At 36.5% G+C, this 24,856-nt stretch overlaps 1 pseudogene; it reads right to left on the bottom strand.

Moving 5' to 3' along the window:
- Positions 1-14,539, bottom strand: part of LOC149416828 (uncharacterized) — a 28,692-nt pseudogene extending 14,153 nt beyond the window's left edge.
- Between the last annotated feature and the right edge of the window lie 10,317 nt (positions 14,540-24,856).

The following is a 24,856-nucleotide window of genomic DNA, read 5'->3' as shown; positions in this document are numbered from 1 at the left end:
GTGTATACATAAGTTTTGGGATCTTTCATTTGGGGATCAAAATAATGAGTGTAGCAATGGCGTGCATTACCCTGTGTAAGACTAAAGACAGGCTTTTTTTAGTTTTTTTTTAAATGCATACCGCACAAGAGAAACCAACTGATCCCAACCGTCTGGAGCCAGACAGTCAATCGAGGTATGTTGTGAGGCTGAACAATGTGGAGAGTCCCTGGCTATTCACCAAACACGGCTAAAGCCATTGCAAGCTATGTTTTAATTCTGAATGGTGGTCTTACACCATGGCGATACTGAGAGTATCTTCCACTCTGGAACGTGCCGCAAGTATACTATATATTATTTTAAATGAATAAATAGTGAAATTTCACAAATTAATCGAATAAAATTTACTGGCACACGCAGGGATTTGAACCCGCGACCTTCGACTTGCTAGTCGAGAGCTTTACTCCTCGACCATGGAGGCCGTCAGGCTTGCGTGTAGTTTTTCAAATTCCGATAGGAAACAAATATAATGAATAAATCATCGTATAAGTTCGTGAAAAAATAAGTTTTGGTAAGAAATTTGCTGCCTTTTTAATATTTCTATAATGTTTGAGGAGAGGCACAGATTTTCAGCCTTTATATCCAGGAGTGATGGGCGTTTGGTTCCAGCCCACCCACTGCGGTGCTAGGCGATAGGCTGGGAGAGTCCGGCTGGAGAGGGCATCCAATGCGCCCCAAACGCTGCTGCTGGGTCCCCTCCGGTCACGAACCGGCACAACAGCAGTGGCGGGGTTTTTTCACTCGCTGATGGGGCAGCCCACCCTTAGTCGTGAGCCTGAGGGTCGGGCCCCTGTACTATCGAGCGGCCCGGACAGCGGTAACCGGTTGTAAAGGGTCTCCCTCAACCAGCATCTCCCAACCGGCCCGCCACGCAGAAGGTGGGCCGACGCACCCGCCACCAAGACCTGGGCAAACCTTAACCCATGAACCCGGGCACCCCTGCTAAGTCACCAAACGTAGCGAACCACTTGGGGTGACCTGTGGCAGAGGTGTTGGTCATCCAATAAATGGTTCCCAGAGCGGCGGTACCCATTCCCGCCTACCAAATTAAATGCCTTGTGTTAGTCCAGACAACAAAGGTATAAAACCTATAAATATGGATGTTTTTCACACATTTTCAGACAAGAGTAATAAATTAATAGAGAAAATAAACCCACTTACTCGATGTAAAAGTGAATGATCTCGTTTTAAGGGATTTTGTGTAATTGGGATAATAATATTTGTTTTGCAGATTATGCTGTAGTAAACACTATTGTTTCATTGGCCCGCACATATAAATTTGTATGTATCGACAAATGATATTAAAATAATAAAAATATATATGTATGCAACATTTTTTTATATGTTTCGCATCCTAGTTTCTATTTAATCATTTTTGAAAAATGAAATTCATCTTACCAACAGAAATTTAAAAAGGCTTCATCTGCATAACTTCTCACTGTGCTTTAAAAACCCAAATATGGTTCCAGTACTCAATAATAATATCTATTTTATAAAAATATATATTCTTAGATAATAATAATAAAAAACAATAATTGCAGAGCAAATGTGAGATTTGTAAGTTTTTTAATAGATGGCATTTTAGTAAAAGTAAGATACATCCTTCAAACGTCTGAATGTAAAATGGCATTTTAAGGAATTACGCCTTGGATGAAGAATATTCACTATATGTATGTCACGTAACACTAGTTACGCAATGTGAGCCAATTAATTATTCTCCTATTAGTTCAAGGGCCATTTTCTTGAGATTTTTTCTGTCCACCTTCCCCGAAGGAGTGGTCGGTAAACTGTCCAAGAATACTACTCCTCCCCTGAGTGATTTAGTGTCTGAAAGGGCGTCTGAAACAAGAAAAAAAGTGAAAAACGAGAAAATGTGCTTATTATTTCTTGTTCATATTGGCAGGCTGACATTTTTATTTTCTCTACAGAATAATTTACAGTTCTAAAAACATTATTGTAGAGTGGAATGCAGCAGCCTGATATAGTATTTTATAGCGAAGACCAAGTTGCTGATACAGACCTGAAAATGCAGACCTGAAAATTTCAGTCATTGATATGGACCTGAGAGTTTTTAATTTTCATCAAATGTTATTTATTTATTAATTTTCGGGAAATCGACAGTTTACATTTAATCAGTTTGTACATAAGTATTGTATAGCTAAAATAAAACCAATTATGGATTTCCTCCCTGTGACTTTACCTCTACTGAGACAGCATAAAATGGAATAAGTAAATTAAATTTGTGAGAAAGGAATATAAATTAAAAAAATTTTGCAAAACAAAAGATTATATAAAAAAAAAATTTTGCAAAACAAAACATTTATTGCCATGGAGAGAGGTTGTAGATATAAATCAAATCATAACAGAGATATAAACAATAGAGACATAAACATTATTCATAAACCATCAGAGAAATATTCTTTTATGGACCTCTTGTACTTGGTAAGTTCGAAACTGAAAATATCAACCTTGGATAATACGCTATTGTGATTTTTATTAGTGAATTAAAAAAAAATATTCGAAAACTGACTGCTGATTTCAAAATACTTTTCAATTTGAGCCTGTTAATGCCATAGACAAAATCATGTTCGAATGTTTTCTAATTTCCAATTCCTGGTAAAAATTCACATATCGCAAATGCGAATTTTTCAGATCTTCAGTTACTGACAAATGGTAGTAGCCAAATTACACCATTATAAATAATAATAACAAATATTTGACTAAGACACGTCGTGGGGGTTAATCTTACTTTTGACAGCATCCTTGATCAGCTGGGCGGTGACCGCAGATCCCTCCACCCTTTGCACGAAGGCCGTGGGGTGTTCCCCGTCCTCGGGGTGGCGCCGGCCCACCACGGCCACCTGCACCACTCCCGGCACCTTCATTATCTCAAACTCCACCTCCGCGGGAGTGATCTGAAATAAACATGTAAAGAAGTGTGAACGATCTCAATTGAACTCAGATTAGCCACATTTCAAGCGGTGTGTGTGTGCACTCGAGCGATAGCTACCCTAATTTATTATTTTTTTTTATTAAAATTAATTATAAATTTAAAGAATGTTTTATTATAAACCTAAAAATAAGAAATGAACGGTGAAATCTGTGTGTATTCATTGGCTTTAAGCCGCAGTAAGCAGTTCACATGTATCCGTATAAAAATTTGAAGTTATGATATTAAGGCGATGCTATACGTAGCAATGCAAATTCATGTTTTTTTGGTTTGAAAATTTGATCACTTAGAAATTTTTTAGATGCTTTAATTAAATACTGCGAATAGAACACATCTTGGCCTACTACTAGATGATCCAGTATTTTTTAGATAAGTCTTTTAATAAGCTACTTTAAAGTATATATCTATAAACTGCTTTAAAGTTCAAAATCTCCTACTATAACGAACGCATTTTCGGTTGCGGTTTTATTGTATAATGTGGCAAATTAAGTTCTTTATAAGTATTTATCAAAAAAGTCGGATGGTGTTGAACGGGAACTTAAACCTTATCACCATCTACATAAGGGGTGTTATTGTTAGCGGCTTGATTCAAAATGTCACACGGCGTATGCCATCGCCTTAATTAAATCTCCATCGCTCAAGTGTAAACTTCGATCTATCAAATAGGTGCAGTATCTTGATGAGATACTTCAATTGATTTTATTATGACCCTCATAAAACGCGTCAATGCAATGTGTATAATCACGTGCAATGTTTGTACTTAAATTCAAGGCCTTTTTTCTGTTTTTGCTGATAAGGCCGTTGAGTTGTCGTCTACTTAGGACGGGTTGTTTCGGAGAATTTGAACAATTCATCAAATTTCAACGTTCATTTTCAAGTTCTGTGAAAGATTTTTTCAAGTTCTGTTTTTATTTCAGTTTTGTCAAGCAACTAGCCTACAATGATATAATAACAGAACTTGAATAGGACTTTCACAGAACCCGAAAATGAACGTTGAAATTTTATGAATTGTTCAAATTATCCGAAACAACCCGTCCTTAATGTTTATTCATTATCTATGATAAACTCAAAATGAATTTTTCATCGATTTTGAACGAAAATAATTTACTTAATTTTTACATCAACTTTCATCACAGAATGAAAAAGAACATGAGAAATACGAAGTGGGCGTAATTTGTGATCGAAAGATCTGACCATTCTTAAATTTTAAATTCGGAAATTCTGTTTTATTGGGAATTCAAAATCAAGTTGAATGACGGAAAACAAACCTGGAAATTCCTGAATTTCATAACTTCTTTGAGTCTGTCCACAATGAAGATGTGTTTATTTTCATTAAAGTACAGCAGATCTCCAGTTCTGTACCAACCATCTTTATCATAGGCTTCTGCTGTTGCAACCGGATTCTCCAAATAGCTCTAAAATCACATTTAATACCGATAAGTTAGAGACTAGAGACTAGTATGAGTTTGGAACTTATTTTAATTCTCAACACACGCAGGACTACCACTTACATGGAATAAAGAAGGAGATTTAATTCGAAGTTCCCCAACTTGTTCTGGTCCAACAGCGAGTTCTGTCTCAGGATCGACGACCTAAAAACACCAATAATAAGTACAATATCTTCGGAATTTGTTCTAGTACCTACTTATATTGCAAGGAAATGTCGATAGCAATCACTCTCTGTAAGTAGGTACTCATAAGTATAATACAATACATAAATACATAGTTCAATTCAGTTAGGCCAGTTGTTTCACAGAGCTAGAATATTAGCTTTGAAATTTTATGAATTGTTCTAGTTCTGTGAAACAGCTGGTCCTTAGATTGTATTCCTAGTGCACTTTACTCTGAACTACGACATAAATAAATTATACTACATTCTTCATTTAGTGTTAACACAATCGTTTGTCCATTATTATGTATAAACCATTGTGTACAAGCGTGTGTACAGGCAGTGTGTCAAGAGCTTGGACCTAAAAACCCCTATTTAGGTCAATGGTCAAAAGTGTATTTTTGGGGAATTAACCTAAAAAGCTCTGAACGGAGCAAATCGTAAACAATTTGAAGCCACGGTGTGAGGGGGGAGGTGTATGAAAATGTCCAAAACTACTTAATTTTTTTAATGATTTATCCCAATCCTTGTCTCATCAATTTCCCCCCAAAATCACAGGCCGTTATAACTGCGTTAACAAGACAAAAATGAAATTATAAAAGTTCACTATGCACCACTTTGCAAAAAATTGCATTGACCGGTCTGTGGCTGAGTTCACATCGTACTTGGGTCCCACCCAGGCGTATTGTGTTCAATTCCTAGGCTGGGTAAGTCCTCCATCATAACACAAGCAACATTTTCACCTCACTGTGGCGGTGATAGGTGATTCGTAACCCGGGAATGTGTCTTTCTTTTGAAAAAAATATATGAATATAAAATAAATCATGTCATACAAGATGGCTGCTAGGTGATTTTAGCTTAAATGCCATTTACACGAAATCGCACTAATGCTCTGTCCCGGGCTTTTTAGGTCCATGTTTTGTGAAGATGGCGTAGATTAGACCATAATAGACATAATGTATACAGGAGAATTTTTTAGAAAACCTATAATTTTTTAGAATTTTTTTCATCACGTGTCTAGAGAAATATCATTTACGACCCGTTAAAATTTGTAAGATTGTTAACAGATGATATGTCGGGAGTTAAATGGTTGTGCATCACTGCTTCAGATAATCCCACTTGATCGATACCTTTTTTACCTTATTGGTACGTTTTTACCTTACAGCAATGATTCAGAATTATTATTTTTTAAAATATTATAATAATAATATATTAAACAGTGTTACAATATCTTTTACTACAGTAGCGCAACCTTTTGATGTCGTTCAATGCTGCAGCACGTGTAGTTAGGTTCTTGGCTGTCATACGCAGATTGATTGACTCTCTAGGCGCGAGCTCCTTCAAGCAACCTGACTTATCCCGGGCGGTATGCCAATCGCTAATTGAGAACCATTGGTTTAGAGTAACAATATGTCTTTGACCTCACTTTATCGATGTGCAGTATGTGCATCTCTAACACTTTCATAGTCCAAAGTTTGCTTCAAGTGGTTACTTTTACCAATATCAATGATTTACATATGGGCATAATTATAATCAAATAATAATAAAGAGTTTTACCCTCCATTGAATCCAAGGGTAAATCTTTCCAACCGAATTTGGTATCCCCTCCGAATTGATACTCACTCCTACTATCTCTGTCATGCCGTAGGCATTCAACATGATTCCATTTGGTATTTGTTTCTGAAAGTGAAATGTCATTATTGTCATTAATGAACTGAATGTGATAATACTAGCTAGAAAATGAAATAATAATAATTTTAACTAAGCAGGTAGGCAATGATTAAGGATCAATTTTAATTAAGCGGGGAGGTACTGTCTTTAGTTTTAATCAAATTTCTTCGGGCCACATTTCGCTGGAATAATAGTAGAACAAGAGTTTTACCACCTTGTTTTAATGTTCTAAAGATTGAAATAATATGTCCATTAATATAAGAGAAACTTTCAAGAGGCAAGAATGTTTGATAGAAAGAATGCCTGTAGCACATGACAGATCTACATCGCCCCGTTTGAGGTGGGACACCTCAACACCTCATTTCAGCATTTGACTACCTCATTCAAACTCATTCTGAAATCTCGTGAAAATCCACCCTACACGTTAAAGAAATCCCCAGCACGGGAGATCCAGTGAAGATAATATCATTATCCCAACTTCTTACAAAAAAGAAAGATCATAAAACATTGCTATTATTAAACATGCTTAAACTTTATTTTTATAAAAATAAAGCATTACGGTGCATTATAAAAATAAAGATAATAGTTTCCTTTCCAATAATCTTTAACATTTTTGTAGAACGAAACAGTTTGTTCTTCTATTGATTTTGCAATATTATATTATCTGATTTCAACCTGCCTTCCTAGCATCTTGGTCATTTGAAATAAGAAGAATTAACTGAAAGGTTAAAATTTAAAATAAAACAATAAAATCCAATCTATTCCGTTTTTATGAAGTAAACTGACCCTTGTTTTTTTTATTAAACGTGTGATCTGTTTCAGATTATACAAATTCGGAGAAGCCATTAAGGGGGTGAAAGATTACGCTATAAGTTCAAAGCGTTTTATCCTACTTACGACAGGAGAAGGGGTCAGAACAATTTACGGATCGCCGTAATTGCCTGGCTGTCCTCTGTCAAAGTGACAGATCCCAAGCAAAGAAATGATATTCCGCGTCAGTCCCCCAATTGATATGACCCCCTCTCCTTAGTAATATTTTAGCGTAGTGTGCCACCCCAACATATAATACGTATATGCCAGACCAAATTATGCACACATAATATTGCGTAATGTATTTAAGGCTTTATTATTTTAATTACTTTAACTGGATAACTTAAAGGCACCCGAAATACGGGAAGCCAAAAACATTAATAGCGAAGTCATCAACAACCAAATTAACCTAAATAAAGTCCGATTCTTAGGTTGTTCCCTATTGAAAAAGAGAACAGTCTTCCCAATCCTCTATCGATCTCTGCTACTTCCTCCACTGTAGCTCAGCCCAAATTTTTGCAACCCAATCTGAATGCTTAATATATTTGTACCTACCACATGTTACTTTTAAGATTTTAGTAAGGTATTGTACTGCCCTGAGAAAGCTACGGTTATTAGTTATTAGTATAAAAAATAAAGTGGTGTTTAATAAGTTATTGTTTTATTTTAAATTATAATGTCACATCACAAAGTAGGTATCTGCTTCACATTCCTACTTCACAGTTACCTACTTGACAGTTCACAATTACCTGTATTTGGGCAACTACGTCAGGAGAAATTGGGCTGGCAGAAACAAAGAACATCTTAATGGAGGACCAGTCCAGTTCCAGGAACTTGGGATGTTTCACCAACTGACACATCGCCACGGGACTTATCATTATCATTTGGGGCTAAAACAAAACAATAAATCACATACAATCAATCACTGGAGTGCCGGTGACTTCATCGAATCATATTTTTGACAGATATTGTAGTCAGGCTGAATTATAAGATAAATTTATCGTTTGCAATCACGCAGTTGTCAATGATAAACAAAAAAATATATATACAGATAATCAGAGAGAAAGGATACATGTTCTGAGATGTTTTTATTTATAAATAATCAGTACCTTGTATTTGTTCAAGGCCCTTTCAAGAAGGTCAACCGTGTAAGGTATTTTGCAGTTAATCCTTGTGGCTCCAGTAAATGCAGACATCATCACGTTGTACAAACCGGATACCCAGTAAACTGTAGAAAAACTCAAGTATGTCGGTTTTGCTTTAGCAAGAGTGCTAACATTTGACCTGATAAATCAATAAATAAGTTTTAGGAAACCTGAAATTCACTCCTAATAAAAAATACATGTCTTTGTAAAAATTCCCCTTTTGGTGAAAGCGGATGCCACCATACATAAGGGAATACAAAATGTACTGAGAGTCAAATAAGCAAACTTTCCACATACAAAACGACAATGTTGCTGCTCAAATGCTATTAAAAAAATAAAATCGTTGATTGAAACTAGGTGTCCAATCCATAACAGTGACAGATTTTCTATCTAGGCTTGAAAATCTATATTACAGAATGGGGTATTTTCACAAACCACGAATAACGTTAAAAAATTGTGGAAGACTTAAGGTTTATTTTTTTGTATTGATTATCGTATTAAAAATATGCAATTTTAAAATTTCATCAATATTTCATGAAATTCATCGATTTCAAAAATAATCAAAAACCGCACATTCCGAACAGGTTCCAGCTGGCTACAACGTCTTTATGACACCGAAAACGCTAATGTCTAGTAAGAAGGCTCAAATACCTTAATTATCGTGATGTTTTTCCTAACTTTATTTGAGAATAAAAAAAGCAATGAAAATACCCTTTTAAAATCTATTAAAAACTAATTGGCAATAAACAATTATTAGGTTTTTAAGGTCCCAGGTACTGTAGAAACCGACAATCAAAGTCACGTCGTTGTCCACCCAGAGGCAGGCCGACTGCATGGAAGAAGATTGGAGTAAAATGGAAAGACGTTAGGGAGGAAAATGGCTAGACCGAAGCTGGTGCAAATCCCACCCTGAATGTGCACTGTTAATAAATAATAGTTTATTAAACTTAAGTACTTACAGCAAAAAGAATCCTAGGCCAAAAGTCTTGTGAGTATGACAAACTCCTTTAGGCATTCCGGTAGTACCACTTGAACAGCTGATGAAGGCCATTGTTTTACTGGGATCGAGTTCGGTCACCCTAAAAAGTAATAACTAAACATTTTACCAAGGTTTTCGTACGAAAAAATAAATTTTCAATTGCGTACCAAAACTATTATCTTACTCAAAGGCATCTTCTGTTCCAGTGGGTTGCAGGAAGTCTGCAAATGGAACAAATGGTCCCTCCAGTGGTTCATCTCCGAATACAACCACTTCAGCTTCATAGTTAAGCTCCGCGAGGACTTCGCTGAATGTTTGGCGGATTTCAGGATCACAGAAGACAATGGAAGGCTTTCCAATGACTAGCATGTTTTTGACTTCAGCTGGAAACAACGAAATGCAAAGTTCCTCATTAGTGGTTAGGGCCCGTTCAAGTATTACGTAAGCAGATGTATTACAATTATTTACCCCCTCTTCCCCCTTGTCAACAAAAGTAAGCAAAGCTCTTACCCCCCCCCCCCTCCCATGCTTACGTAAAAATTGGTACCTATATGCATTTTTCTGTTAATATATTCTGTTTTTTAAGCGAGTACCTAAACGTATTAATTATTTGTGGGAATCCCTGAATATGTATTCGGTTTTCAAACATAGACAATGTGTGGATTGCCAATGTGTAAAAAAAACTAACTGCTGCTGAGCAGTGCTGACGTAATCACCCCCACATGTCATCAAAAATAAGCAAAGCAAAGACCCCCCTGCCCCCCTATAGTGCTTACATAATACTTGAACGGCCCCTTACGTTATTAGCAACATAATAACTCTGCTTTCAACTACACCTACAATATTACAAATACACTAAAATTAAACAAGATTTTTTACATTTCAATTGTTTGATGAGCCGTGCAAATGTTTTGTAACACTTGGACAGTTTCACTGGGCATTTCGTGGAGGCAAACAAGGAACTAGAAGCAGATCATATGAAACCGACAGGACTTGTCGATGATAAGACAACGAACATGATGAGCAAGATACCCCAGTAGAAGCGAGGCTAATCAAGGAAGAGATGGACTGACTGCATGAGGAGTTGCAAGTTTGGAGCAGAATTTGAAGGCCTCTAGACTGGAAACAAATGACTAGGGCTCGGAGTACCTGAAGAATATCTGTGATGGAGGCAACACCTATGACGATAATGTACGTAATAAAACCACATTAACATGTTAATTAGAAATGTGTACAATAACACGTGTTACAACAAAACGAAATGAACAAAAAATTTCTAATAACAATAACATGTTAATTAGAAATGTTTTGTTCATTTTTCTAATTCCACTAACCGACCACTTCTAGTCAAAATGGTGTTTGAAGTCTAATTTTTTCAGCGGAAAAACCTAATATTGCAAAGGGGCCTAAAATAAATATTCCAATCAGGGGGGCTTGCATTTGATAAAAAAATGTTTGTGTAATGCTTACAGACAAAAAAAATGTTGGGTATGTTCGTAAATCACGTCATTATCACATATCAATTAAAACTTGTAATTGCCATGATAATGGTACCGTTTATACTAATAAATAATAATTGTATTTTGAAAATGAATTTTCATGACACATTAAGCCCCAAAATTACTTGGAAAAAGATTTCTTGATTAAACACCGTCCAAATAGCAACGCAATATTATCTTTTCAATTACTTTCAAGTACAAGGCTGATCTCAGCCACAATCAGTAAATTGTTCATCATTTGGCAATCATAAGATAAGCGCTCTTACCGAAATCCAATAATCTCATAATGATAAAAATAATAATATAATAAAAAAATAGGGTAAACTTAGAAGTATTCAAATTAAGTATTTAAACAGCTCGCTCAGAGATAGCGCTAATTTAATTACTTTACGAAAAAAAACGTTTTATAAGTCCACGCGGAATATGAATGAATAGTTTTGTTGGTGTAAAAACTCAATTCTTTCAAGAAAGACATACAAATACAATATTGAATTGAATTATCGCTTGTATTTGTAAGCTTTCTTGAAAGAATTGCATTTTATGCGGATGAAACTATTTAATCGTAGTCAGTATATATGTACAGGCGCAAACAAACAATTTTAATGAATTCCTAACTTTTAAAATGTGCATTTTTTTCTAATATAATAATATTAGCGCCATCTATAATAATAATTGGTTTAATCATTGATTCATCCTGAAAGCGAATGTTGGCGTTCTCGCTGACTTGTGCAAATGGAACACTGTGAAAAACGTAAAATTAAAATAAAATTGTCTTACTTTTGGTCATGGTCATCGAAAGTGGAAAGGTAGCGCATCCGATGTACAGTCCCGCCAGTATGGGGATGCTCACGTCATTGTGCGTGTGAGCGCAGATGACCAGCTTGTCGTTCAGACCTATTCCACGCCTCTTCAGCTCCTGGGCGACCCTGACGCTGCGGAGCCACACGGAGGCGTGGCTCTCCACCAGGTCGGTGGACAACTCTATCTGAAAGTGGAAAGGTAGCGCATCCGATGTACAGTCCCGCCAGTATGGGGATGCTCACGTCATTGTGCGTGTGAGCGCAGATGACCAGCTTGTCGTTCAGACCTATTCCACGCCTCTTCAGCTCCTGGGCGACCCTGACGCTGCGGAGCCACACGGAGGCGTGGCTCTCCACCAGGTCGGTGGACAACTCTATCTGAAAGTGGAAAGGTAGCGCATCCGATGTACAGTCCCGCCAGTATGGGGATGCTCACGTCATTGTGCGTGTGAGCGCAGATGACCAGCTTGTCGTTCAGACCTATTCCACGCCTCTTCAGCTCCTGGGCGACCCTGACGCTGCGGAGCCACACGGAGGCGTGGCTCTCCACCAGGTCGGTGGACAACTCTATCTGAAAGTGGAAAGGTAGCGCATCCGATGTACAGTCCCGCCAGTATGGGGATGCTCACGTCATTGTGCGTGTGAGCGCAGATGACCAGCTTGTCGTTCAGACCTATTCCACGCCTCTTCAGCTCCTGGGCGACCCTGACGCTGCGGAGCCACACGGAGGCGTGGCTCTCCACCAGGTCGGTGGACAACTCTATCTGAAAGTGGAAAGGTAGCGCATCCGATGTACAGTCCCGCCAGTATGGGGATGCTCACGTCATTGTGCGTGTGAGCGCAGATGACCAGCTTGTCGTTCAGACCTATTCCACGCCTCTTCAGCTCCTGGGCGACCCTGACGCTGCGGAGCCACACGGAGGCGTGGCTCTCCACCAGGTCGGTGGACAACTCTATCTGAAAGTGGAAAGGTAGCGCATCCGATGTACAGTCCCGCCAGTATGGGGATGCTCACGTCATTGTGCGTGTGAGCGCAGATGACCAGCTTGTCGTTCAGACCTATTCCACGCCTCTTCAGCTCCTGGGCGACCCTGACGCTGCGGAGCCACACGGAGGCGTGGCTCTCCACCAGGTCGGTGGACAACTCTATCTGAAAGTGGAAAGGTAGCGCATCCGATGTACAGTCCCGCCAGTATGGGGATGCTCACGTCATTGTGCGTGTGAGCGCAGATGACCAGCTTGTCGTTCAGACCTATTCCACGCCTCTTCAGCTCCTGGGCGACCCTGACGCTGCGGAGCCACACGGAGGCGTGGCTCTCCACCAGGTCGGTGGACAACTCTATCTGAAAGTGGAAAGGTAGCGCATCCGATGTACAGTCCCGCCAGTATGGGGATGCTCACGTCATTGTGCGTGTGAGCGCAGATGACCAGCTTGTCGTTCAGACCTATTCCACGCCTCTTCAGCTCCTGGGCGACCCTGACGCTGCGGAGCCACACGGAGGCGTGGCTCTCCACCAGGTCGGTGGACAACTCTATCTGAAAGTGGAAAGGTAGCGCATCCGATGTACAGTCCCGCCAGTATGGGGATGCTCACGTCATTGTGCGTGTGAGCGCAGATGACCAGCTTGTCGTTCAGACCTATTCCACGCCTCTTCAGCTCCTGGGCGACCCTGACGCTGCGGAGCCACACGGAGGCGTGGCTCTCCACCAGGTCGGTGGACAACTCTATCTGAAAGTGGAAAGGTAGCGCATCCGATGTACAGTCCCGCCAGTATGGGGATGCTCACGTCATTGTGCGTGTGAGCGCAGATGACCAGCTTGTCGTTCAGACCTATTCCACGCCTCTTCAGCTCCTGGGCGACCCTGACGCTGCGGAGCCACACGGAGGCGTGGCTCTCCACCAGGTCGGTGGACAACTCTATCTGAAAGCGGGGAAGGCGTCATCTTAGAGTCGTAATAAAAGTTTTGCGAATTGAAAAAAAATTAAATACCGCTATTATCATTCTGAATTGTGTATTACACAATAAAAATTTGAAAAGGTCTTATAAAAAGTACAAATACAACTACAATACCCATTCATTCTAGATTCTATCAATTTAATCACCTTTCAGACAAAACATAATAAATCCTTATTCCCTAACTTAGCGGTATAGTATGTTCATAATTAATTAGTGTAATCTATTTACTAATAATTTCTCAAATTTTTCATCTTCTTATAATTCTCTAACTTCTTCATCCTCTTCTTGCAACCCAAAATATCTATACATCATTTTTCTTTTTTATATTATAGTAATTTATAGATTCTATGTCCGCAAATTGTAAAATTCACCTGCCATAACACAGGGTCATCCCTAGCATGGAGGGTGAAATATCACAAAAAACCATGCTACACAAAATGTACTGTACATGTATCAATCATATAAAAATAAATAAATAAAAGTTTAAATTGATATATTTTTCAAAATGTGCTAATTCCTCAATATCTTTGGAACCTGCGGAACTATGGCGTCCCCAACTGGAGTAAATTACGAGATTGAAGGGAGTGGAAATTCATTTACAAATCATTGCGTCGCAAGCGAAATTTTTCCACCATATCCTCAATTAGGGTAGGTATGAGGTGTGGGTGAGGGGAGTGGCATATTAATTGTTTTTTTATAACCACGAACTTTATTTATTATTTTGTATATCGAACGATTTGGCTTAAACCAAGCTTCATCAGGATATAATAATAACCAAACACTAAAACTCCTGCCTTTTCAAAAACAGCTGGAAAAAGCGACGCGGGCCAAAAATCTCTAGGTCGAAGCTTTAGGTAGAAAACCCCCTGCCAACGCCAATTTTAACACTATTGATACAAAGCATACCTGATTAATTTCATCTCCAAAGGATTTCAACTGCTTCAGAGCAAATTTTCCTACATGCAGATCCAACTTTTCTATAAACTTCTGAATAAATTCTTCTGACATATCAGCCATTTTGAAAAGTAAATTTATAACAGTAATTAAATAAGGTATCTTGGCTACTTGTACGTCGGTACGGAAACAATAACCAAACTGAAGAAACAATGTTAAGAAAATAGTTTATAATTCGTGCGTACTTATCTTTGGCCATAAGCTTGGACAGTCATTGTGGGCTAATTACATAATTAGTGTTATTTTATCTCATGTAATAATATTTTATCAGTGGGTCAATCTATCTCGAACATCGTCACGAGGCACCTCACATACTCACCCACAGGAAAAATGCTTTCATCGACCATCACACATGTTTCATTCAAATCATAATTAATATTGTGGAAGTCATTCAATATATGAATCGTGTTTTCCAAAAAATGGCCATTCTTTTATAGTGTGAATCTTTGTAGGTAACTTAGAAATTGAATATACAAATTTGACGTTGTAACAGCCATAATAGCATAAAGTCTGGGTTATTGATTTATCGAAAGGTTTTACTAATTTCACGTCAAATTATTAAGAAGAAAAGAGCCTTCAAAGAACACGCAAATAAATTTATTTATTGAAGATTATTTTCATGATATTTTTGCTATACAGATCCAATGTTTTATTTCATTAGATGTTTATAAATGTTATTAAAATTTCAGCAGTCTAAAGATGCCTATTGAAGGGTGAAACCAATCCGGTCAAAAATAATAAGTGGAAAAAGGCTTCAGATAAAATGTATGTAACGTGAATGTATGAGAAATATTGTTCAAAGAAATATCGCGATAACGGTGACCGGATAAATCATCAAAATGATAATTCTTCACATCTTAAAAAAATTATATAAAGTCATAGAAAGTGATGAAACAAAAACTTTATTAACTGGGTTAAGTAGGTTAGGTTAGGTTAGGTTAAATTTTATTTTCTATCGTTTCTAATGACTTCATATCACTTTTTAAAGTTGAGTTGAATTGTCGATGTATTGATTTATCATGGAACCCGCCAAAACAATGCACGGAAATCAAATAGTACCTGTTTTTATTTAGTATAGCTTAATGCGATGCCATACGTAGTAATGCAAAATCATGTGTTTTTGGTTTGAAAATTTGGTCGCCTAGAAATGTTTTAGATGCTTAAATTAAATAGTGCGAGTAGAATACGTAGCCTTTAAAAAAATGTGTATTTTTTGGATAGGTCTTTTTATAAGTCCAGAAAAAAATAATGTATAAGGCCTATGAAAACTGCTTTAAAGTTCAAAATCTCCTACTTACGAACCCATTTTCGGTTATGATTTTATTGTATAATGTGGCAAATTAAGTTATTTATAAAATTATCGAAAAAAAATTAAAGATTTATTCCTGAACATCCACAAAATAAAATAAAAGGCACTTTTTGGCCATGATTTTTTCTTGCATAAATCAATGCAGACGGATGGTGTTAAGCGGGAATTTAAACCTTATCGCCATCGACTTAAGGGTTATTTTTGATAGCGGCTCAATTTAAAATATTACACGACGTAGTGCATCGCCTTAAACACGAATACATATTTTAAAAAAGTGGTGAGCATGACAAAAAAACACGTCGGGTCTGAGGTTTTTAGAGAGTCACTTTAGCTTTTTGTTGATGTAGTGTGGAGATATATTAAAAGACAATTCAAGATCAAGAATGTCTATTGACTGCATATTGACCGATTGTTTAGTATTCTTTGTTAGGGCACTTAGGGCCGCTAGAATTATTTGGGTAGGAGCGATGTCACACTTGCTTACAATGTCATTATTTTTTAGGAGAATTTCCGTGTTCACAGTAGAAAAACCCGTTACAATATTCTTAAGTCGATTAAAATTTCATTGAAGTGGCTCATTTAACAAACTTTATCATTAAATAAGATAGCTCATGTTATCAATCTACCAAAACAAACAATCTGAGATAAGACACATCATATAGTTATAATCAGACCGCCTCTATTGTTTGCGGCTCTTCAGACGTAGGTAAACTCCAATTTCACCACCACTCAACCAACCTTACTAGCCAACTCAAATATTTCAGATAGTCTATTTATATTTCTATATTTTGTAAAGAATTCATTCATTCATTCATTTACAAGTTATCAGCAACCAGTTTCTTGGCCTGTCTATTACGTGTGTTACAGATGTATACAGGGTGTATCGGCACGTACCCGACAAACTTTAACCAGCTATTCCTTAGCACATTTGGAGTAAAAAATGTTATGGGCACTTTGCTGTCCGGTAACATTTTTTTTTCAATTAACAAAAAACTAAAAAATTTCCACTCTCCCTCACTGTCATTGGCATTGCGTTTCGTGTTTAACAGCTGTTATAAGCAAGTATGTCAAAAAGCGTCTTCGCTCTTTCGCACACACTAAATAATAATAGTTAAAAATGAGACGAATGGTGCCGTGCCATTTCGCTGTGCTTGTAAAAGTGCGCCAATATAGGTACACACGTGCATTATTCAACGGAATTCGAATAAAATATTTGCCAGATGGGTTTTCAAACATTGACAAAGGATAAAACAGTGGTGACATGTGGTGAAAATATGAATAATAAATTTTTTATTAAAAAAAAACGTTACCGGACAGCAAAGTGCCAATAAGATTTTTTACTCCAAATATGCTAAGGAATAGCTGGTTAAAGTTTTTAGGGTACGTGCCGATACACCCTGTATAATCTTACTACGATGCACATGACATAATATTTGACAGTAATATATTTTAGAGTCCTTGTCTGAAATGACTCTTGAAACCTTCAAGGCCAATGCTGAAAATGTCAATAGACCTAGAGATTTCCATACCTCTTCTCATGCTATGCTGGGTCAGAACGTCTTTTCTACTACGTGGAATACAGAGGAAGTCGAGATGTCAATGAAATAGTTTATTATTTTGAACGCAGTTACTGTACTGTTACTGGGCCCCATTCCTCCTGGATTGGATGAATGGGACCTTCCTTATAGGAATGTGCGGAATGTTTGGGAATAGTCGGGAACTTTCGGGAACATCCCAGATCATAATGAACTAAAAATGGGATCATAGACCGTTTCGTGATAAACTTTTAGTAAATTCGTAAGTGTTACAATACATTGGTATCTCTAAATAGTATAGACAAAGTTACTATCCCCGTTTGTCTGTTTGTGCGCCTAATTCTTCTAAACGATGCAACGGAGTTTGATAGGGTTTTTAATATCATTTAAAGAATTTGTTCTGGAAGGTTTATATATATATATATATATAATAAATGCGTATTATATTTATTGAAAGTAGAGAAAAGTCGAGCAACGCCAGGTAGACGTCAGTTAGTTAATAGTAAGTAGATATTGTAGTCTTTTTACAAATATTTTAAATGTAAAACTGAATAAACATGCAACATTTTCACATAATATAGTTACGTAAAACAGTGATAGGTGGCAAACGTCAAATAATGACCGCCATCTTAAAATGTACGAAAATCGGTAAAACGGGTAAAACCAACACACGTCTCTCCCGGTACCAACTACCAAAATAGAACCTAATAGAACACGTCCCTATTTTCATCCCTATTAGACAAACGGGATGAAAAAAGGTGTCAAGTAAAACGGCCAAGGTATAAAACCTAAGAATATTGAAGTTTTCACAGTTCTTTATACAATAGTAATGTAAATTGAACAAACTTTTCAATGTAAAAGTGAATGATCTCCTTTTAAGGTAATTTGTTTTATTAGTAATGATAATATTATTTTTAGACATTGTGATAATTTTTATTGCGTTAAATAATATTGTATCTAATTGTAATTTATTTTTTATATCGGTCACATGAACTCCTTACTAAGATTATTATTATAAGACACAATTATATGATTCTCCATCTCTCCTTTTGCTGATGTCTAAATGTTATCGTTATGTTAAATAGAGCACAATTGTTTTATTGGCCCGTACACTAAACATGGTATGTATCAACAAATGATGTTAAAAAAAATACATATATTCATATATGAAACATTCAATTCCATACAGTTGTGACCCACTCTAATATTCACGCGAGGGATTGAATATATACTAAATATAAACCTAAAACATGATGTTTCGGTGGTCAATCTTTGACAATGAAAAAGGAACTGAACTTGAGGTCAGGCAGAGAGGATAGTGGCGCATCTCAAGCTCAGTCAGAGGAATATACCTTCTTGATGACAGTCTCACCAACTGCAACTAGTGTGGAAGCAGAGAGAGCTGAGACTAAGATTATGGCACCGCTAAGCTGCCAAAGCAGCTTATCAGCAGGTTACATCACGTATGGGTGACAGGACTCTCCGTACTCGTTTTTTACAATTTTTTTTTCTCAAAGTCTTCTTAAAATACTTACTATGTTACCTTTTCAATATTTTTTTTATTATATACTAAGTAGTATCAAAGATAATTGATAAGAAATGATAACGTCAATGTGTGTGTGATAGCCCTTAGTTGAAATCCCGCGGGATTCCGATTTGTAAACCCTAATAAAAACAACAAAAACCGAAGGAAGAGGTTGGATTTGGACAAAATAACTTAAGTCTGGAGATTTAAAATTTGTCACTTTATTTCACATTAAAGCAATCTAGTTCAGTACAGTGACAGTGTTACAATTAGTTCAGCACAGTGACAGTGTTACAACTCGTTCAGTACAGTGACAGTGTTATAACTAGTTCAGTACAGTGACAGTGACAGTGTTATAACTAGTTCAGTACAGTGACAGTGTTATAACTAGTTCAGTACAGTGACAGAACAGTACTGTTCAGTACTCCTGACAAAAAAATAATAATTATACTTTCATCCACAATTTTTTTTAATATCTTAGTTTTATTGTACATCGCTCGAATAACGCAACATATTTTTGATAAAGACACAATCATGAAAGTTTTTACGTCGATAACAAGAGTATATCATAATTACATAAATATATGGATTTACAAAAAAAAAAATAGTAAATAAATGATTATTTGTCAGGAGGAAGAAAGGTTGGGAAGAACTGAATAGGCCGATTTAGATCTGAACATTAAATAAAATACAGCTTAAATATTTGGATTTTACCATGGCGATACTGAGACTATGACATAGTATGATACCTGGATGACACAAAATGGTTGAGTTTTACATTCATTAAACAAATAATCTAAGGCTAGTTTTACACCATTCTCTTTTTCATTCCGATCTCCATATCGGGGCCCAAATGAAAAACGTTGCACTACTCAATCTAAATTTACTAAATAAAATATACATTAAAAAAATAAAAAAATCATTATTTTCATAAAGATAGTTGCAATTAGAGAAGAAATAATTTTTTTCTTGGTCTTGGTTGGTGCTTGTCATTATCCAATCAATGTTTTTGTTTATCCGTTCATCGTTTGAACCTTTATCACAATGATTTTAATAGGTACCTATGCCTTGGTGAAATTGCCTGCCTGATCACCGTATCTTGATCGATATTATATTTGTATTACGTATGAGGTGAAACCACCAAAACACAGCAGCGCAGATGCCAAAGCAATAGCTGTCACACCCCTTGTCTCGGTTCATTCATTAATAAAAGTATTTACAATATGAAGTTAAGAGGAAACCGGGTGGTTTTTTTTCCATACAAACGTATTCCTCATTTCCCTCTCTGGATTTTGATACTAGAGAAAATATTTTTTTTACATAATATGAATATTGACCGCAAGCGTGTCGGTACGTTTTGATTTTTTTGATAAGTTACTTTTTATAGGAGTTATAACCCTTCAAAAATTGTTAAAATTGCCTTTTTTTAACGCCATCAACAAACGTTCAGTATACAAATAAGACGATGTATTTTTAAAAAAAGCAAAACGTACAGACATAGAATGTTTTCTTCCAATACATTTGGTAAAAAAAATCTTGGAAATCGGTTCAGTTTTGGAGTAGAAAAATGAGGACTACAAAACCTCGATTTTGACAATTTTATTTAGGTATTATCAGGCTGAGGTGCATGTGTCCCTTTCTTTCAGTATTCGGGGGTGAGGGGGGGCGGAGAGGGTTTTGTTGAATACGTATACAGTCAACGAAGTGATGTGACATTCTCAATAATTATATCGACACACTAGTCCACTAGTGTTGTCATGTCCCGAGTTATCGACGTTTTTTTTAAAATTATTTTTCTGTTTGGTGACTTATCTTGAGTGTGCCAATACTTACCGAGCTTATTTACTAAAGTTATTGTGACAAATTTAATTTGTTTACGTCAAATAAATTAATGGAAAAAAATTGAAAAAAAAAAACATCTGTTACAGACAGACCCCGAGATGATTCCGTTCCGTATTGCCGAGTTGGATATGGAACACAAAAATTAATTAAAATATTTTTTGATAACTTTTGAAGGTTGTACTCAACATAATATTATCCCTTTATAGGACACTTTTTTTAAGATACAACTACCGAACCAAAAAAAAAAAATTATATTTGACTTAATATATTGTTCTAGATTTTTTTTCAAAAAAATTATATTTTACAAGAAAATGTGTGATGGTAAGTACATACACCACTGATCGTTTAATGGAATGCTGGTACAGCGTATGTTCAGTGGTACATGCATCTACCACATGTTGTTGAATCGATTATGTTATTATAATATCATATTATACAAATGAATATTGAAATCTATGTATAAGAGGCACCATATTGTTTATTGTGCTACATATTAGGTACATACACATAACTAGTTTAGTTTTTATTTAACTTTTTTAATACGTTATATTATTACAGAAAAATGCACTTTTGAGAATACCTCCTACATCACTTGACATTTTCAATCTTCTTCAATGATCTAATATTTTTTGTTTTTAAACGCTTTATTGTAAAAAAAAATACTGTTTAACATCTACACAATGAAATTAAAACAATTTATGGTCCAGACCTTTCCCTCGCCGGTAAATTTCTTGGTATGCGACCGTCAATTATTTCTGGTAAAAGGCATTGGTGGTAGAAATTTTCTAACAGTGGAACGATTTTTTGCCAGATTTCATCGTCCCTCTCAATTTTATTCATACAGCAAACCTTTTGGACTCCACACAACAAAATAACAATAATTACGACGAGTAATATGTAACTGGCCTTGTACTTGGTAGAAGTAATTATGATTCCGTTTTAATGTTAAAGAATGGTCTTCCAATTTACAGTAATCAATTATCTTTTGTGCAATTCCCTCTTCTGGTGACATATTTGCTATACTATAAGGGCATTTAATTTCAATTATAGAATCCTCACCGATAAGGCCATCCGGACTTGCCGCTAAAAAGTTTTTCGTTTTATCGATAAATAGCCCACAAGCGGATACCTGAAAACTTGTTTGTTTTGAAAATTTCTCCATTGCTAGGCTTTCATTTTCTTTTCCATAATTTGTGGCCATAGTTCCTTTGAATTGTGAGTACAGTAAAGAGTTTAATACTCCCGTAACTGAAGTTTTTTGCCGAAGCTTATATATTTTTCCAAAGTTAGACGCCGTTATCCGCTTACGTCTTTCAATTGCCCACAGATTGTTATTGCTTTGGCCTACCGTATTCCGTTCGAGCTCTTCCTTATTCGTTGAAGATAATTCTTTGAGAAATTCCTCTTTTTTCGTTTCAAATATTTCAGGTGGCATATCTGGTTCTAATTCCAATTGACCATAATTTTCATCGGGCCCTGTAACTTTTTTTCTTTTTTCTGTCGTATTTTCATTATAATTTAGTTTTTTTTTTCGACACATTTGTGTATTCTCCTTCGAACGTCGTTTTCTCTCTATAAAGTGCTTCGTGTATTTGCCGGGACTGTGGCCTTGGATTTTCTTTTGTATTCTTGAATGGGTTGCCAATTCACTATTCCACGAAGCTACTGCTCCAAAACATCTTGCTTGGTAAGATCCTCTTGTAGTAAAATTTACCCTTTTTCCATCTATAAATTTGGCGATAACGTTGTTGAATTGCTCCACAGTGTTATTTGTCACGTCAATAATAAGACTTTCTGCATTTGCTATTAGAGACAATAAGAATTGTTGGATATCAGTCCATATTCCACAATCTCGAAGATCGCTTACTAAATTTGGATCATCAGTATACTTCTCCGGCTTGCAATAGTACGATGCACAATTTTTATGATCACCAAACACATGATTTGCGGTATTTTTTATGTCCATTTTCAAATTTTTTATTTTATCACTTTGTACTGTGTTTTCTTGCTCTTTCCTGTAATTTACTGCTCCAACTACAGCTCTTCTCATGCGTAAAACGTTTGCTTCAACCTTTTTCCTTATATGAACTGGTACAAAGCCTTTAGCGTTGTTGGTTTTTTTCCAAGTGCTTTCATTTTGTTGCAAAAATTGCGGAGTAAGTGATTTTTGCACTCTATTTTTTGTACTATAAGGTTAGGACCATATGGCATTTGTTGCATTATTTTTTTCATGATGCTGGAGTCGCCATCACCAACTAGTTTGTTAAATTTCAATCCATGCATTTCCATGCTTCTCGAGAACCCTTCTGCTATAATGTGGGCTTCCATGGCATTAGCACTGTCACGCCAGTTTATGAAGCACCTATGTGCTCAGAAGCAACTATGTGTAGTTTAGTAGCTCTAGCACATATGCAGCAGTATGAGTTTCGCACTCCCAGAAATAAAACCTTTTTAGTTCGTATCCAACTGTGCACCCTGCGCCAGATGAGGAGCTAAATCCACTTTTGTACGACCTCTTTGCCCAGGAGCCATCTGCAACCAACGTTACCAAAGGATAGCCACCCTCGTCTACGTCACCGTTTAAAATGGCTAGCCTTTTTTCTTCTTCACCAGCTGCGATCATTTCTTCTAAGGCACATTCTTCAATTGTTGGCGCTAAACATTGTTCTATTTTCGTGTAAGTCTTACAATCCATATTTGGCATATTTAAAACCCCACAAATTTCATTCCATTGTGAATACCCATTTCTTGTACACATCACTCCTTCGACGACAGAAGTATTTATAGACATTTTCCGTTTCGGGTCTTCGGAGTGTACGTATTCTATTTTCTTGCACATTTTGCACTCGAAAACATACTGGCTTAGAAGACCATTTCGTCGTTCCTTCACAAATTTTAAATCGGAAAATGTGCAGTTGGTGTGTTCGTGCTTTATATTTGATATCTCCTTTTTTATGTGTGCAGCAACCTGTATACACGCACCCACAAGTCTCATTTACTTGTGCGTGTGCAGAAGATGAGCTCGGAGCAGGCAGTCACATGTATATAACTACGCACAAGTCGCGATGTGACTGAGGTGATGAGCGAACAGCAGGCGCTCTAGTTGCGAGTTGCGACGTGACTTTTTTATGTGAATACCGCACAAGAGTCCGAACTGCTCCCGTATGGAGCCAGTGAGACTGTGGATTCCCCAATTGGCGACTTAATTGGACTAGTATTACAAAACCCTGTAAGCTGATAGCTGATTTGGCCGTAACTAAGTCGCCGCGTGTATCATTATTTCTCCAGACAATTATTTTATATTATATTTAATTAATATTCTTTTTAATAAATATTATTTTTAATATTGTGAAACAACATAAATTAATTAAAATCAATTTACTTGCGCACGCCGTGATTTGAATCCGAGACCTCCGGACTCGAAGTCGAGAGCCTTACCCCTCAACCACGGAGGCAAAATAGATGTATCTACGTACATATTTGTAGTAAGTAATAATAATAATAAAGTTAAGTACAATACAATATTAAATAATGTAGACCTCGCTATTTTATTACGAATATGTACCTAGGCACCTACTTAATTTTTGGAATAAATGAATAACAGTAAATGAAATAATAAGAACTGTTCGCGATAATAAGTCGCTATTGGGCGCGGCGCGACGATTCGTGCATGCACCTGCAGCCACGCACACACACGCATTGGGGTTCACCAATACACCGATAGCGCTTTTGCTGTCCCCGTTGAGATGAACGAAATAGAAATAATTTTTACAAATACCTATCGTTAAAATTTCTCGGCGCTCCTGCGCGCTCTTAACATGGGCATGTGCCTAGCATGGTGGTCGAAAAATCCTCAATGCATGTAACAAACAATTCAATGAATAAAGAAACTTAAAAAAAAAAAAAAACACACAGATATTCTATATTAGTTAACAGTATGTATGTAAAGTTCTCGTGTATTATTTCGTAAAAACCAAACTATTTTGAATTATTTCCAGTTTTTATCTTTGTTTAATTGCACATGAAAATAAATAACACATAAAAAAATTGCAAATAATTCAAAGTAGAGGCATGCGAGCAGTATTGAATTGTATTAGGTATTCTAAGATAATTCTATAGTATTCTAAGAAAAAACTAGGTATGTTGAGTGTGAGACAGCGTATAGTTTACAATATTATATTTAAGCTCTAACACAAGATGCCCCTAGATAACTAAACTGTTTTCATTGTTA

This window comes from Hesperophylax consimilis, chromosome 16 (genome assembly GCF_061612785.1).
Source record: "Hesperophylax consimilis isolate HC1 chromosome 16, BYU_Hcon_1.0, whole genome shotgun sequence".
Classification (NCBI taxonomy): domain Eukaryota; kingdom Metazoa; phylum Arthropoda; class Insecta; order Trichoptera; family Limnephilidae; genus Hesperophylax; species Hesperophylax consimilis.
The sequence above is the reverse complement of the archived record's forward strand: the minus strand, read 5'-3'. Positions and strand labels throughout refer to the sequence as shown.